We start from the raw sequence: 14,944 nt of genomic DNA, 5'->3' as shown, positions 1-14,944 counted from the left end.
CTGTTTAAGGTTTATATCATGTGGCAGGTGAAACAAATGGAAAATCTCCAAATGAGCTTAACTCACTCTAATGTACACATAAACATAGAAAAACAGAAAACAAGTCCAAACAATGAAATAATTGCAAAATGTTACACTGAGTGTCCAGAAGTAACATTGTAAAGATGTTATGTTCACTTTTTAAGGTTTATTTCATGTGGCAGGAGAAAAAAATGGAAAATCTCCAAATGAGCTTAACTCACTCCAATGCGCAAGTAAACATAGAAAAACAGAAAACAAGTCCAAACAATGAAATAATTGGAAAATTTTACACTGAGTGTCCAGAAGTAACATTGTAAAGATGTTATGTTCACTTTGTAAGGTTTATATCATGTGGCAGGTGAAAAAAATGGAAAATCTCCAAATGAGCTTAACTCACTCTAATGTACACATAAACATAGAAAAACAGAAAACAAGTACAAACAATGAAATAATTGCAAAATTTTACACTGAGTGTCCAGAAGTAACATTGTAAAGACGTTATGTTCACTTTTTAAGGTTTATTTCATGTGGCAGGAGAAAAAAAGAGAAGAGAAAAAAATGTTTACTCAACTGCGCAAGTAAACATAGAAAAACAGAAAAGAAGTCCAAACAATGAAATAATTGCAAAAGTTTACACTGAGTGTCCAGAAGTAACATTGTAAAGATGTTTATGTTCACTTTTTAAGGTTTATATCATGTGGCAGGTGAAAAAAATGAAAAATCTCCAAATGAGCTTAAATCACTCTAATGTACACATAAACATAGAAAAACAGAAAACAAGTCCAAAGAATGAAATAATTGCAACATTTTACACTGAGTGTCCAGGAGTAACATTGTAAAGATGTAATGTTCACTTTTTAAGGTTTATTTCATGTGGCAGGAGAAAAAAATGGAAAATCTCCAAATGAGCTTAACTCACTCTAATGTAAACATAAACATAGAAAAACAGAAAACAAGTCCAAACAATGAAATAATTGCAAAATTTTACACTGAGTGTCCAGAATTAACATTGTAAAGATGTTATGTTCACTTTTTAAGGTTTATTTCATGTGGCAGGAGAAAAAAATAGAAAATCTCCAAATGAGCTTAACTCACTCCAATGCGCAAGTAAACATAGAAAAACAGAAAACAAGTCCAAACAATGAAATAATTGCAAAATTTTACACTGAGTGTCCAGAAGTAACATTGTAATGATGTTATGTTAACTTTTTAAGCTTTATATCATGTGGAAGGAGAAAAAAATGGAAAATCTCCAAATGAGCTTAACTCACTCTCATGTACACATAAATATAGAAAAACAGAAAACAAGTCCAAACAATGAAATAATTGGAAAATTTTACACTGAGTGTCCAGAAGTAACATTGTAAAGATGTTATGTTCACTTTTTAAGGTTTATTTCATGTGGCAGGAGAAAAAAATAGAAAATCTCCAAATGAGCTTAACTCACTCCAATGCGCAAGTAAACATAGAAAAACAGAAAACAAGTCCAAACAATGAAATAATTGCAAAAGTTTACACTGAGTGTCCAGAAGTAACATTGTAAAGATGTTATGTTCACTTTTTAAGGTTTATATCATGTGGCAGGTGAAAAAAATGGAAAATCTCCAAATGAGCTTAACTCACTCTCATGTACACATAAACATAGAAAAACAAAAAACAAGTCCAAAAAATTAAATAATTGCAAAAGTTTACACTGAGTGTCCAGAAGTTGCGTTTTAAAGATGTTATGTTCACTTTTTAATGTTTATATCATGTGGCAGGAGAAAAAAATGGAAAATCTCCAAATGAGCTTAACTCACTCTACTGTACACATAAACATAGAAAAACAGAAAACAAGTCCAAACAATGAAATAATTGCAAAAGTTTACACTGAGTGTCCAGAAGTAACATTGTAAAGATGTTATGTTCACTGTTTAAGGTTTATATCATGTGGCAGGTGAAACAAATGGAAAATCTCCAAATGAGCTTAACTCACTCTAATGTAAACATTAACATAGAAAAACAGAAAACAAGTCCAAACAATGAAATAATTGCAAAATGTTACACTGAGTGTCCAGAAGTAAGATTGTAAAGATGTTATGGTCACTTTTTAAGGTTTATTTCATGTGGCAGGAGAAAAAAATAGAAAATCTCCAAATGAGCTTAACTCACTCTAATGTAAACATAAACATAGAAAAACAGAAAACAAGTCCAAACAATGAAATAATTGCAAAATTTTACACTGAGTGTCCAGAAGTAACATTGTAAAGATGTTATGTTAACTTTTTAAGCTTTATATCATGTGGAAGGAGAAAAAAATGGAAAATCTCCAAATGAGCTTAACTCACTCTCATGTACACATAAATATAGAAAAACAGAAAACAAGTCCAAACAATGAAATAATTGCAAAATGTTACACTGAGTGTCCAGAAGTAACATTGTAAAGATGTTATGTTCACTTTTTAAGGTTTATTTCATGTGGCAGGAGAAAAAAATAGAAAATCTCCAAATGAGCTTAACTCACTCCAATGCGCAAGTAAACATAGAAAAACAGAAAACAAGTCCAAACAATGAAATAATTGCAAAATTTTACACTGAGTGTCCAGAAGTAACATTGTAAAGATGTTATGTTCACTTTGTAAGGTTTATATCATGTGGCAGGTGAAAAAAAAGGAAAATCTCCAAATGAGCTTAACTCACTCTAATGTACACATAAACATAGAAAAACAGAAAACAAGTACAAACAATGAAATAATTGCAAAATTTTACACTGAGTGTCCAGAAGTAACATTGTAAAGACGTTATGTTCACTTTTTAAGGTTTATTTCATGTGGCAGGAGAAAAAAAAAGAAGAGAAAAAAATGTTTACTCCACTGCGCAAGTAAACAGAAAAACAGAAAAGAAGTCCAAACAATGAAATAATTGCAAAAGTTTACACTGAGTGTCCAGAAGTAACATTGTAAAGATGTTTATGTTCACTTTTTAAGGTTTATATCATGTGGCAGGTGAAAAAAATGAAAAATCTCCAAATGAGCTTAAATCACTCTAATGTACACATAAACATAGAAAAACAGAAAACAAGTCCAAAGAATGAAATAATTGCAACATTTTACACTGAGTGTCCAGGAGTAACATTGTAAAGATGTAATGTTCACTTTTTAAGGTTTATTTCATGTGGCAGGAGAAAAAAATGGAAAATCTCCAAATGAGCTTAACTCACTCTAATGTAAACATAAACATAGAAAAACAGAAAACAAGTCCAAACAATGAAATAATTGCAAAATTTTACACTGAGTGTCCAGAATTAACATTGTAAAGATGTTATGTTCACTTTTTGAGGTTTATTTCATGTGGCAGGAGAAAAAAATAGAAAATCTCCAAATGAGCTTAACTCACTCTAATGTACACATAAACGTAGAAAAACAGAAAACAAGTCCAAACAATGAAATAATTGCAAAATTTTACACTGAGTGTCCAGAAGTAACATTGTAAAGATGTTATGTTCACTTTTTAAGGTTTATTTCATGTGGCAGGAGAAAAAAATAGAAAATCTCCAAATGAGCTTAACTAACTCCAATGCGCAAGTAAACATAGAAAAACAGAAAACAAGTCCAAACAATGAAATAATTGCAAAAGTTTACACTGAGTGTCCAGAAGTAACATTGTAAAGATGTTATGTTCACTTTTTAAGGTTTATATCATGTGGCAGGTGAAAAAAATGGAAAATCTCCAAATGAGCTTAACTCACTCTCATGTACACATAAATATAGAAAAACAGAAAACAAGTCCAAACAATGAAATAATTGCAAAATTTTACACTGAGTGTCCAGAAGTAACATTGTAAAGATGTTATGTTCACTTTTTAAGGTTTATATCATGTGGCAGGAGAAAAAAATGGAAAATCTCCAAATGAGCTTAACTCACTCTAATGTACACATAAACATAGAAAAACAGAAAACAAGTCCAAACAATGAAATAATTGCAAAAGTTTAAACTGAGTGTCCAGAAGTAACATTGTAAAGATGTAATGTTCACTTTTTAAGGTTTATTTCATGTTGCAGGAGAAAAAAATGGAAAATCTCCAAATGAGCTTAACTCACTCCAATGCGCAAGTAAACATAGAAAAACAGAAAACAAGTCCAAACAGTGATATAATTGCAAAAGTTTACACTGAGTGTCCAGAAGTAACATTGTAAAGATGTTATGTTCACTTTTTAAGGTTTATTTCATGTGGCAGGAGAAAAAAATAGAAAATCTCCAAATGAGCTTAACTCACTCCAATGGGCAAGTAAACATAGAAAAACAGAAAACAAGTCCAAACAATGAAATAATTGCAAAATTTTACACTGAGTGTCCAGAAGTAACATTGTAAAGATGTTATGTTCACTTTGTAAGGTTTATATCATGTGGCAGGTGAAAAAAATGGAAAATCTCCAAATGAGCTTAACTCACTCTAATGTACACATAAACATAGAAAAACAGAAAACAAGTACAAACAATGAAATAATTGCAAAATTTTACACTGAGTGTCCAGAAGTAACATTGTAAAGACGTTATGTTCACTTTTTAAGGTTTATTTCATGTGGCAGGAGAAAAAAAGAGAAGAGAAAAAAATGTTTACTCCACTGCGCAAGTAAACATAGAAAAACAGAAACAAGTCCAAACAATGAAATAATTGCAAAAGTTTACACTGAGTGTCCAGAAGTAACATTGTAAAGATGTTATGTTCACTGTTTAAGGTTTATATCATGTGGCAGGTGAAACAAATGGAAAATCTCCAAATGAGCTTAACTCACTCCAATGCGCAAGTAAACATAGAAAAACAGAAAACAAGTCCAAACAATGAAATAATTGGAAAATTTTACACTGAGTGTCCAGAAGTAACATTGTAAAGATGTTATGTTCACTTTGTAAGGTTTATATCATGTGGCAGGTGAAAAAAATGGAAAATCTCCAAATGAGCTTAACTCACTCTAATGTACACATAAACATAGAAAAACAGAAAACAAGTACAAACAATGAAATAATTGCAAAATTTTACACTGAGTGTCCAGAAGTAACATTGTAAAGACGTTATGTTCACTTTTTAAGGTTTATTTCATGTGGCAGGAGAAAAAAAGAGAAGAGAAAAAAATTTTTTACTCAACTGCGCAAGTAAACATAGAAAAACAGAAAAGAAGTCCAAACAATGAAATAATTGCAAAAGTTTACACTGAGTGTCCAGAAGTAACATTGTAAAGATGTTTATGTTCACTTTTTAAGGTTTATATCATGTGGCAGGTGAAAAAAATGAAAAATCTCCAAATGAGCTTAAATCACTCTAATGTACACATAAACATAGAAAAACAGAAAACAAGTCCAAAGAATGAAATAATTGCAACATTTTACACTGAGTGTCCAGGAGTAACATTGTAAAGATGTAATGTTCACTTTTTAAGGTTTATTTCATGTGGCAGGAGAAAAAAATGGAAAATCTCCAAATGAGCTTAACTCACTCTAATGTAAACATAAACATAGAAAAACAGAAAACAAGTCCAAACAATGAAATAATTGCAAAATTTTACACTGAGTGTCCAGAATTAACATTGTAAAGATGTTATGTTCACTTTTTAAGGTTTATTTCATGTGGCAGGAGAAAAAAATAGAAAATCTCCAAATGAGCTTAACTCACTCCAATGCGCAAGTAAACATAGAAAAACAGAAAACAAGTCCAAACAATGAAATAATTGCAAAATTTTACACTGAGTGTCCAGAAGTAACATTGTAATGATGTTATGTTAACTTTTTAAGCTTTATATCATGTGGAAGGAGAAAAAAATGGAAAATCTCCAAATGAGCTTAACTCACTCTCATGTACACATAAATATAGAAAAACAGAAAACAAGTCCAAACAATGAAATAATTGGAAAATTTTACACTGAGTGTCCAGAAGTAACATTGTAAAGATGTTATGTTCACTTTTTAAGGTTTATTTCATGTGGCAGGAGAAAAAAATAGAAAATCTCCAAATGAGCTTAACTCACTCCAATGCGCAAGTAAACATAGAAAAACAGAAAACAAGTCCAAACAATGAAATAATTGCAAAAGTTTACACTGAGTGTCCAGAAGTAACATTGTAAAGATGTTATGTTCACTTTTTAAGGTTTATATCATGTGGCAGGTGAAAAAAATGGAAAATCTCCAAATGAGCTTAACTCACTCTAATGTACACATAAACATAGAAAAACAGAAAACAAGTACAAACAATGAAATAATTGCAAAATTTTACACTGAGTGTCCAGAAGTAACATTGTAAAGACGTTATGTTCACTTTTTAAGGTTTATTTCATGTGGCAGGAGAAAAAAAGAGAAGAGAAAAAAATGTTTACTCCACTGCGCAAGTAAACATAGAAAAACAGAAACAAGTCCAAACAATGAAATAATTGCAAAAGTTTACACTGAGTGTCCAGAAGTAACATTGTAAAGATGTTATGTTCACTGTTTAAGGTTTATATCATGTGGCAGGTGAAACAAATGGAAAATCTCCAAATGAGCTTAACTCACTCCAATGCGCAAGTAAACATAGAAAAACAGAAAACAAGTCCAAACAATGAAATAATTGGAAAATTTTACACTGAGTGTCCAGAAGTAACATTGTAAAGATGTTATGTTCACTTTGTAAGGTTTATATCATGTGGCAGGTGAAAAAAATGGAAAATCTCCAAATGAGCTTAACTCACTCTAATGTACACATAAACATAGAAAAACAGAAAACAAGTACAAACAATGAAATAATTGCAAAATTTTACACTGAGTGTCCAGAAGTAACATTGTAAAGACGTTATGTTCACTTTTTAAGGTTTATTTCATGTGGCAGGAGAAAAAAAGAGAAGAGAAAAAAAATTTTTACTCAACTGCGCAAGTAAACATAGAAAAACAGAAAAGAAGTCCAAACAATGAAATAATTGCAAAAGTTTACACTGAGTGTCCAGAAGTAACATTGTAAAGATGTTTATGTTCACTTTTTAAGGTTTATATCATGTGGCAGGTGAAAAAAATGAAAAATCTCCAAATGAGCTTAAATCACTCTAATGTACACATAAACATAGAAAAACAGAAAACAAGTCCAAAGAATGAAATAATTGCAACATTTTACACTGAGTGTCCAGGAGTAACATTGTAAAGATGTAATGTTCACTTTTTAAGGTTTATTTCATGTGGCAGGAGAAAAAAATGGAAAATCTCCAAATGAGCTTAACTCACTCTAATGTAAACATAAACATAGAAAAACAGAAAACAAGTCCAAACAATGAAATAATTGCAAAATTTTACACTGAGTGTCCAGAATTAACATTGTAAAGATGTTATGTTCACTTTTTAAGGTTTATTTCATGTGGCAGGAGAAAAAAATAGAAAATCTCCAAATGAGCTTAACTCACTCCAATGCGCAAGTAAACATAGAAAAACAGAAAACAAGTCCAAACAATGAAATAATTGCAAAATTTTACACTGAGTGTCCAGAAGTAACATTGTAATGATGTTATGTTAACTTTTTAAGCTTTATATCATGTGGAAGGAGAAAAAAATGGAAAATCTCCAAATGAGCTTAACTCACTCTCATGTACACATAAATATAGAAAAACAGAAAACAAGTCCAAACAATGAAATAATTGGAAAATTTTACACTGAGTGTCCAGAAGTAACATTGTAAAGATGTTATGTTCACTTTTTAAGGTTTATTTCATGTGGCAGGAGAAAAAAATAGAAAATCTCCAAATGAGCTTAACTCACTCCAATGCGCAAGTAAACATAGAAAAACAGAAAACAAGTCCAAACAATGAAATAATTGCAAAAGTTTACACTGAGTGTCCAGAAGTAACATTGTAAAGATGTTATGTTCACTTTTTAAGGTTTATATCATGTGGCAGGTGAAAAAAATGGAAAATCTCCAAATGAGCTTAACTCACTCTCATGTACACATAAACATAGAAAAACAAAAAACAAGTCCAAAAAATTAAATAATTGCAAAAGTTTACACTGAGTGTCCAGAAGTTGCGTTTTAAAGATGTTATGTTCACTTTTTAATGTTTATATCATGTGGCAGGAGAAAAAAATGGAAAATCTCCAAATGAGCTTAACTCACTCTACTGTACACATAAACATAGAAAAACAGAAAACAAGTCCAAACAATGAAATAATTGCAAAAGTTTACACTGAGTGTCCAGAAGTAACATTGTAAAGATGTTATGTTCACTGTTTAAGGTTTATATCATGTGGCAGGTGAAACAAATGGAAAATCTCCAAATGAGCTTAACTCACTCTAATGTAAACATTAACATAGAAAAACAGAAAACAAGTCCAAACAATGAAATAATTGCAAAATGTTACACTGAGTGTCCAGAAGTAACATTGTAAAGATGTTATGTTCACTTTTTAAGGTTTATTTCATGTGGCAGGAGAAAAAAATAGAAAATCTCCAAATGAGCTTAACTCACTCCAATGCGCAAGTAAACATAGAAAAACAGAAAACAAGTCCAAACAATGAAATAATTGCAAAATTTTACACTGAGTGTCCAGAAGTAACATTGTAAAGATGTTATGTTCACTTTGTAAGGTTTATATCATGTGGCAGGTGAAAAAAAAGGAAAATCTCCAAATGAGCTTAACTCACTCTAATGTACACATAAACATAGAAAAACAGAAAACAAGTACAAACAATGAAATAATTGCAAAATTTTACACTGAGTGTCCAGAAGTAACATTGTAAAGACGTTATGTTCACTTTTTAAGGTTTATTTCATGTGGCAGGAGAAAAAAAAAGAAGAGAAAAAAATGTTTACTCCACTGCGCAAGTAAACAGAAAAACAGAAAAGAAGTCCAAACAATGAAATAATTGCAAAAGTTTACACTGAGTGTCCAGAAGTAACATTGTAAAGATGTTTATGTTCACTTTTTAAGGTTTATATCATGTGGCAGGTGAAAAAAATGAAAAATCTCCAAATGAGCTTAAATCACTCTAATGTACACATAAACATAGAAAAACAGAAAACAAGTCCAAAGAATGAAATAATTGCAACATTTTACACTGAGTGTCCAGGAGTAACATTGTAAAGATGTAATGTTCACTTTTTAAGGTTTATTTCATGTGGCAGGAGAAAAAAATGGAAAATCTCCAAATGAGCTTAACTCACTCTAATGTAAACATAAACATAGAAAAACAGAAAACAAGTCCAAACAATGAAATAATTGCAAAATTTTACACTGAGTGTCCAGAATTAACATTGTAAAGATGTTATGTTCACTTTTTGAGGTTTATTTCATGTGGCAGGAGAAAAAAATAGAAAATCTCCAAATGAGCTTAACTCACTCTAATGTACACATAAACGTAGAAAAACAGAAAACAAGTCCAAACAATGAAATAATTGCAAAATTTTACACTGAGTGTCCAGAAGTAACATTGTAAAGATGTTATGTTCACTTTTTAAGGTTTATTTCATGTGGCAGGAGAAAAAAATAGAAAATCTCCAAATGAGCTTAACTCACTCCAATGCGCAAGTAAACATAGAAAAACAGAAAACAAGTCCAAACAATGAAATAATTGCAAAAGTTTACACTGAGTGTCCAGAAGTAACATTGTAAAGATGTTATGTTCACTTTTTAAGGTTTATATCATGTGGCAGGTGAAAAAAATGGAAAATCTCCAAATGAGCTTAACTCACTCTCATGTACACATAAATATAGAAAAACAGAAAACAAGTCCAAACAATGAAATAATTGCAAAATTTTACACTGAGTGTCCAGAAGTAACATTGTAAAGATGTTATGTTCACTTTTTAAGGTTTATATCATGTGGCAGGAGAAAAAAATGGAAAATCTCCAAATGAGCTTAACTCACTCTAATGTACACATAAACATAGAAAAACAGAAAACAAGTCCAAACAATGAAATAATTGCAAAAGTTTAAACTGAGTGTCCAGAAGTAACATTGTAAAGATGTAATGTTCACTTTTTAAGGTTTATTTCATGTGGCAGGAGAAAAAAATGGAAAATCTCCAAATGAGCTTAACTCACTCCAATGCGCAAGTAAACATAGAAAAACAGAAAAACAGAAAACAAGTCCAAACAATGAAATAATTGCAAAAGTTTACACTGAGTGTCCAGAAGTAACATTGTAAAGATGTTATGTTCACTTTTTAAGGTTTATATCATGTGCCAGGAGAAAAAAATGGAAAATCTCCAAATGAGCTTAACTCACTCTAATGTACACATAAACGTAGAAAAACAGAAAACAAGTCCAAACAATGAAATAATTGCAAAATTTTACACTGAGTGTCCAGAAGTAACATTGTAAAGATGTTATGTTCACTTTTTAAGGTTTATTTCATGTGGCAGGAGAAAAAAATAGAAAATCTCCAAATGAGCTTAACTCACTCCAATGCGCAAGTAAACATAGAAAAACAGAAAACAAGTCCAAACAATGAAATAATTGCAAAAGTTTACACTGAGTGTCCAGAAGTAACATTGTAAAGATGTTATGTTCACTTTTTAAGGTTTATATCATGTGGCAGGTGAAAAAAATGGAAAATCTCCAAATGAGCTTAACTCACTCTCATGTACACATAAACATAGAAAAACAGAAAACAAGTCCAAACAATGAAATAATTGCAAAAGTTTACACTGAGTGTCCAGAAGTTGCGTTTTAAAGATGTTATGTTCACTTTTTAATGTTTATATCATGTGGCAGGAGAAAAAAATGGAAAATCTCCAAATGAGCTTAACTCACTCCAATGCGCAAGTAAACATAGAAAAACAGAAAAACAGAAAACAAGTCCAAACAATGAAATAATTGCAAAAGTTTACACTGAGTGTCCAGAAGTAACATTGTAAAGATGTTATGTTCACTTTTTAAGGTTTATATCATGTGGCAGGAGAAAAAAATGGAAAATCTCCAAATGAGCTTAACTCACGCTCATGTACACATAAATATAGAAAAACAGAAAACAAGTCCAAACAATGAAATAATTGCAAAATTTTACACTGACTGTCCAGAAGTAACATTGTAAAGATGTTATGTTCACTTTTTAAGGTTTATATCATGTGGCAGGAGAAAAAAATGGAAAATCTCCAAATGAGCTTAACTCACTCTACTGTACACATAAACATAGAAAAACAGAAAACAAGTCCAAAGAATGAAATAATTGCAACATTTTACACTGAGTGTCCAGGAGTAACATTGTAAAGATGTAATGTTCACTTTTTAAGGTTTATTTCATGTGGCAGGAGAAAAAAATGGAAAATCTCCAAATGAGCTTAACTCACTCTAATGTACACATAAACATAGAAAAACAGAAAACAAGTCCAAACAACTAAATAATTGCAAAAGTTTACACTGAGTGTCCAGAAGTAACATTGTAAAGATGTTATGTTCACTTTTTAAGGTTTATAGCATGTGGCAGGAGAAAAAAATAGAAAATCTCCAAATGAGCTTAACTCACTCCAATGCGCAAGTAAACATAGAAAAACAGAAAACAAGTCCAAACAATGAAATAATTGCAAAAGTTTACACTGAGTGTCCAGAAGTAACATTGTAAAGATGTTATGTTCACTTTTTAAGGTTTATATCATGTGGCAGGTGAAAAAAATGGAAAATCTCCAAATGAGCTTTACTCACTCTCATGTACACATGAACATAGAAAAACAGAAAACAAGTCCAAACAATGAAATAATTGCAAAAGTTTACACTGAGTGTCCAGAAGTAACATTGTAAAGATGTTATGTTCACTTTTTAAGGTTTATTTCATGTGGCAGCAGAAAAAAATGGAAAATCTCCAAATGAGCTTAACTCACTCCAATGCGCAAGTAAACAGAAAAACAGAAAACAAGTCCAAATAATGAAATAATTGCAAAAGTTTACACTGAGTGTCCATGAGTAACATTGTAAAGATGTTATGTTCACTTTTTAAGGTTTATATCATGTGGCAGGTGAAAAAAATGGAAAATCTCCAAATGAGCTTAACTCACTCTCATGTACACATAAACATAGAAAAACAGAAAACAAGTCCAATCAATGAAATAATTGCAAAAGTTTAAACTGAGTGTCCAGAAGTAACATTGTAAAGATGTTATGTTCACTTTTTAAGGTTTATATCATGTGGCAGGAGAAAAAAATGGAAAATCTCCAAATGAGCTTAACTCACTCTAATGTACACATAAACATAGAAAAACAGAAAACAAGTACAAACAATGAAATAATTGCAAAATTTTACACTGAGTGTCCAGAAGTAACATTGTAAAGACGTTATGTTCACTTTTTAAGGTTTATTTCATGTGGCAGGAGAAAAAAAGAGAAGAGAAAAAAATGTTTACTCCACTGCGCAAGTAAACAGAAAAACAGAAAAGAAGTCCAAACAATGAAATAATTGCAAAAGTTTACACTGAGTGTCCAGAAGTAACATTGTAAAGATGTTTATGTTCACTTTTTAAGGTTTATATCATGTGGCAGGTGAAAAAATTGAAAAATCTCCAAATGAGCTTAAATCACTCTAATGTACACATAAACATAGAAAAACAGAAAACAAGTCCAAAGAATGAAATAATTGCAACATTTTACACTGAGTGTCCAGGAGTAACATTGTAAAGATGTAATGTTCACTTTTTAAGGTTTATTTCATGTGGCAGGAGAAAAAAATGGAAAATCTCCAAATGAGCTTAACTCACTCTAATGTAAACATAAACATAGAAAAACAGAAAACAAGTCCAAACAATGAAATAATTGCAAAATTTTACACTGAGTGTCCAGAATTAACATTGTAAAGATGTTATGTTCACTTTTTGAGGTTTATTTCATGTGGCAGGAGAAAAAAATAGAAAATCTCCAAATGAGCTTAACTCACTCCAATGCGCAAGTAAACATAGAAAAACAGAAAACAAGTCCAAACAATGAAATAATTGCAAAAGTTTACACTGAGTGTCCAGAAGTAACATTGTAAAGATGTTATGTTCACTTTTTAAGGTTTATTTCATGTGGCAGGAGAAAAAAATAGAAAATCTCCAAATGAGCTTAACTCACTCCAATGCGCAAGTAAACATAGAAAAACAGAAAACAAGTCCAAACAATGAAATAATTGCAAAAGTTTACACTGAGTGTCCAGAAGTAACATTGTAAAGATGTTATGTTCACTTTTTAAGGTTTATATCATGTGGCAGGTGAAAAAAATGGAAAATCTCCAAATGAGCTTAACTCACTCTCATGTACACATAAACATAGAAAAACAGAAAACAAGTCCAAACAATGAAATAATTGCAAAAGTTTACACTGAGTGTCCAGAAGTTGCGTTTTAAAGATGTTATGTTCACTTTTTAATGTTTATATCATGTTGCAGGAGAAAAAAATGGAAAATCTCCAAATGAGCTTAACTCACTCTACTGTACACATAAACATAGAAAAACAGAAAACAAGTCCAAACAATGAAATAATTGCAAAATTTTACACTGAGTGTCCAGAAGTAACATTGTAAAGATGTTATGTTCACTTTTTAAGGTTTATATCATGTGGCAGGAGAAAAAAATGGAAAATCTCCAAATGAGCTTAACTCACTCTAATGTACACATAAACATAGAAAAACAGAAAACAAGTCCAAACAATGAAATAATTGCAAAAGTTTAAACTGAGTGTCCAGAAGTAACATTGTAAAGATGTAATGTTCACTTTTTAAGGTATATTTCATGTGGCAGGAGAAAAAAATGGAAAATCTCCAAATGAGCTTAACTCACTCCAATGCGCAAGTAAACATAGAAAAACAGAAAAACAGAAAACAAGTCCAAACAATGAAATAATTGCAAAAGTTTACACTGAGTGTCCAGAAGTAACATTGAAAAGATGTTATGTTCACTTTTTAAGGTTTATAGCATGTGGCAGGAGAAAAAAATAGAAAATCTCCAAATGAGCTTAACTCACTCTAATGTACACATAAACGTAGAAAAACAGAAAACAAGTCCAAACAATGAAATAATTGCAAAATTTTACACTGAGTGTCCAGAAGTAACATTGTAAAGATGTTATGTTCACTTTTTAAGGTTTATTTCATGTGGCAGGAGAAAAAAATAGAAAATCTCCAAATGAGCTTAACTCACTCCAATGCGCAAGTAAACATAGAAAAACAGAAAACAAGTCCAAACAATGAAATAATTGCAAAAGTTTACACTGAGTGTCCAGAAGTAACATTGTAAAGATGTTATGTTCACTTTTTAAGGTTTATATCATGTGGCAGGTGAAAAAAATGGAAAATCTCCAAATGAGCTTAACTCACTCTCATGTACACATAAACATAGAAAAACAGAAAACAAGTCCAAACAATGAAATAATTGCAAAAGTTTACACTGAGTGTCCAGAACATGCGTTTTAAAGATGTTATGTTCACTTTTTAATGTTTATATCATGTGGCAGGAGAAAAAAATGGAAAATCTCCAAATGAGCTTAACTCACTCCAATGCGCAAGTAAACATAGAAAAACAGAAAAACAGAAAACAAGTCCAAACAATGAAATAATTGCAAAAGTTTACACTGAGTGTCCAGAAGTAACATTGTAAAGATGTTATGTTCACTTTTTAAGGTTTATATCATGTGGCAGGAGAAAAAAATGGAAAATCTCCAAATGAGCTTTACTCACTCTCATGTACACATGAACATAGAAAAACAGAAAACAAGTCCAAACAATGAAATAATTGCAAAAGTTTACACTGAGTGTCCAGAAGTAACATTGTAAAGATGTTATGTTCACTTTTTAAGGTTTATTTCATGTGGCAGCAGAAAAAAATGGAAAATCTCCAAATGAGCTTAACTCACTCCAATGCGCAAGTAAACATAGAAAAACAGAAAACAAGTCCAAATAATGAAATAATTGCAAAAGTTTACACTGAGTGTCCAGAAGTAACATTGTAAAGATGTTATGTTCACTTTTTAAGG

This window comes from Microchirus variegatus (assembly GCF_963457635.1).
Source record: "Microchirus variegatus genome assembly, chromosome: 7".
NCBI classification, from domain to species: Eukaryota; Metazoa; Chordata; class Actinopteri; order Pleuronectiformes; family Soleidae; genus Microchirus; species Microchirus variegatus.
Note: the sequence above shows the minus strand (reverse complement) of the source record.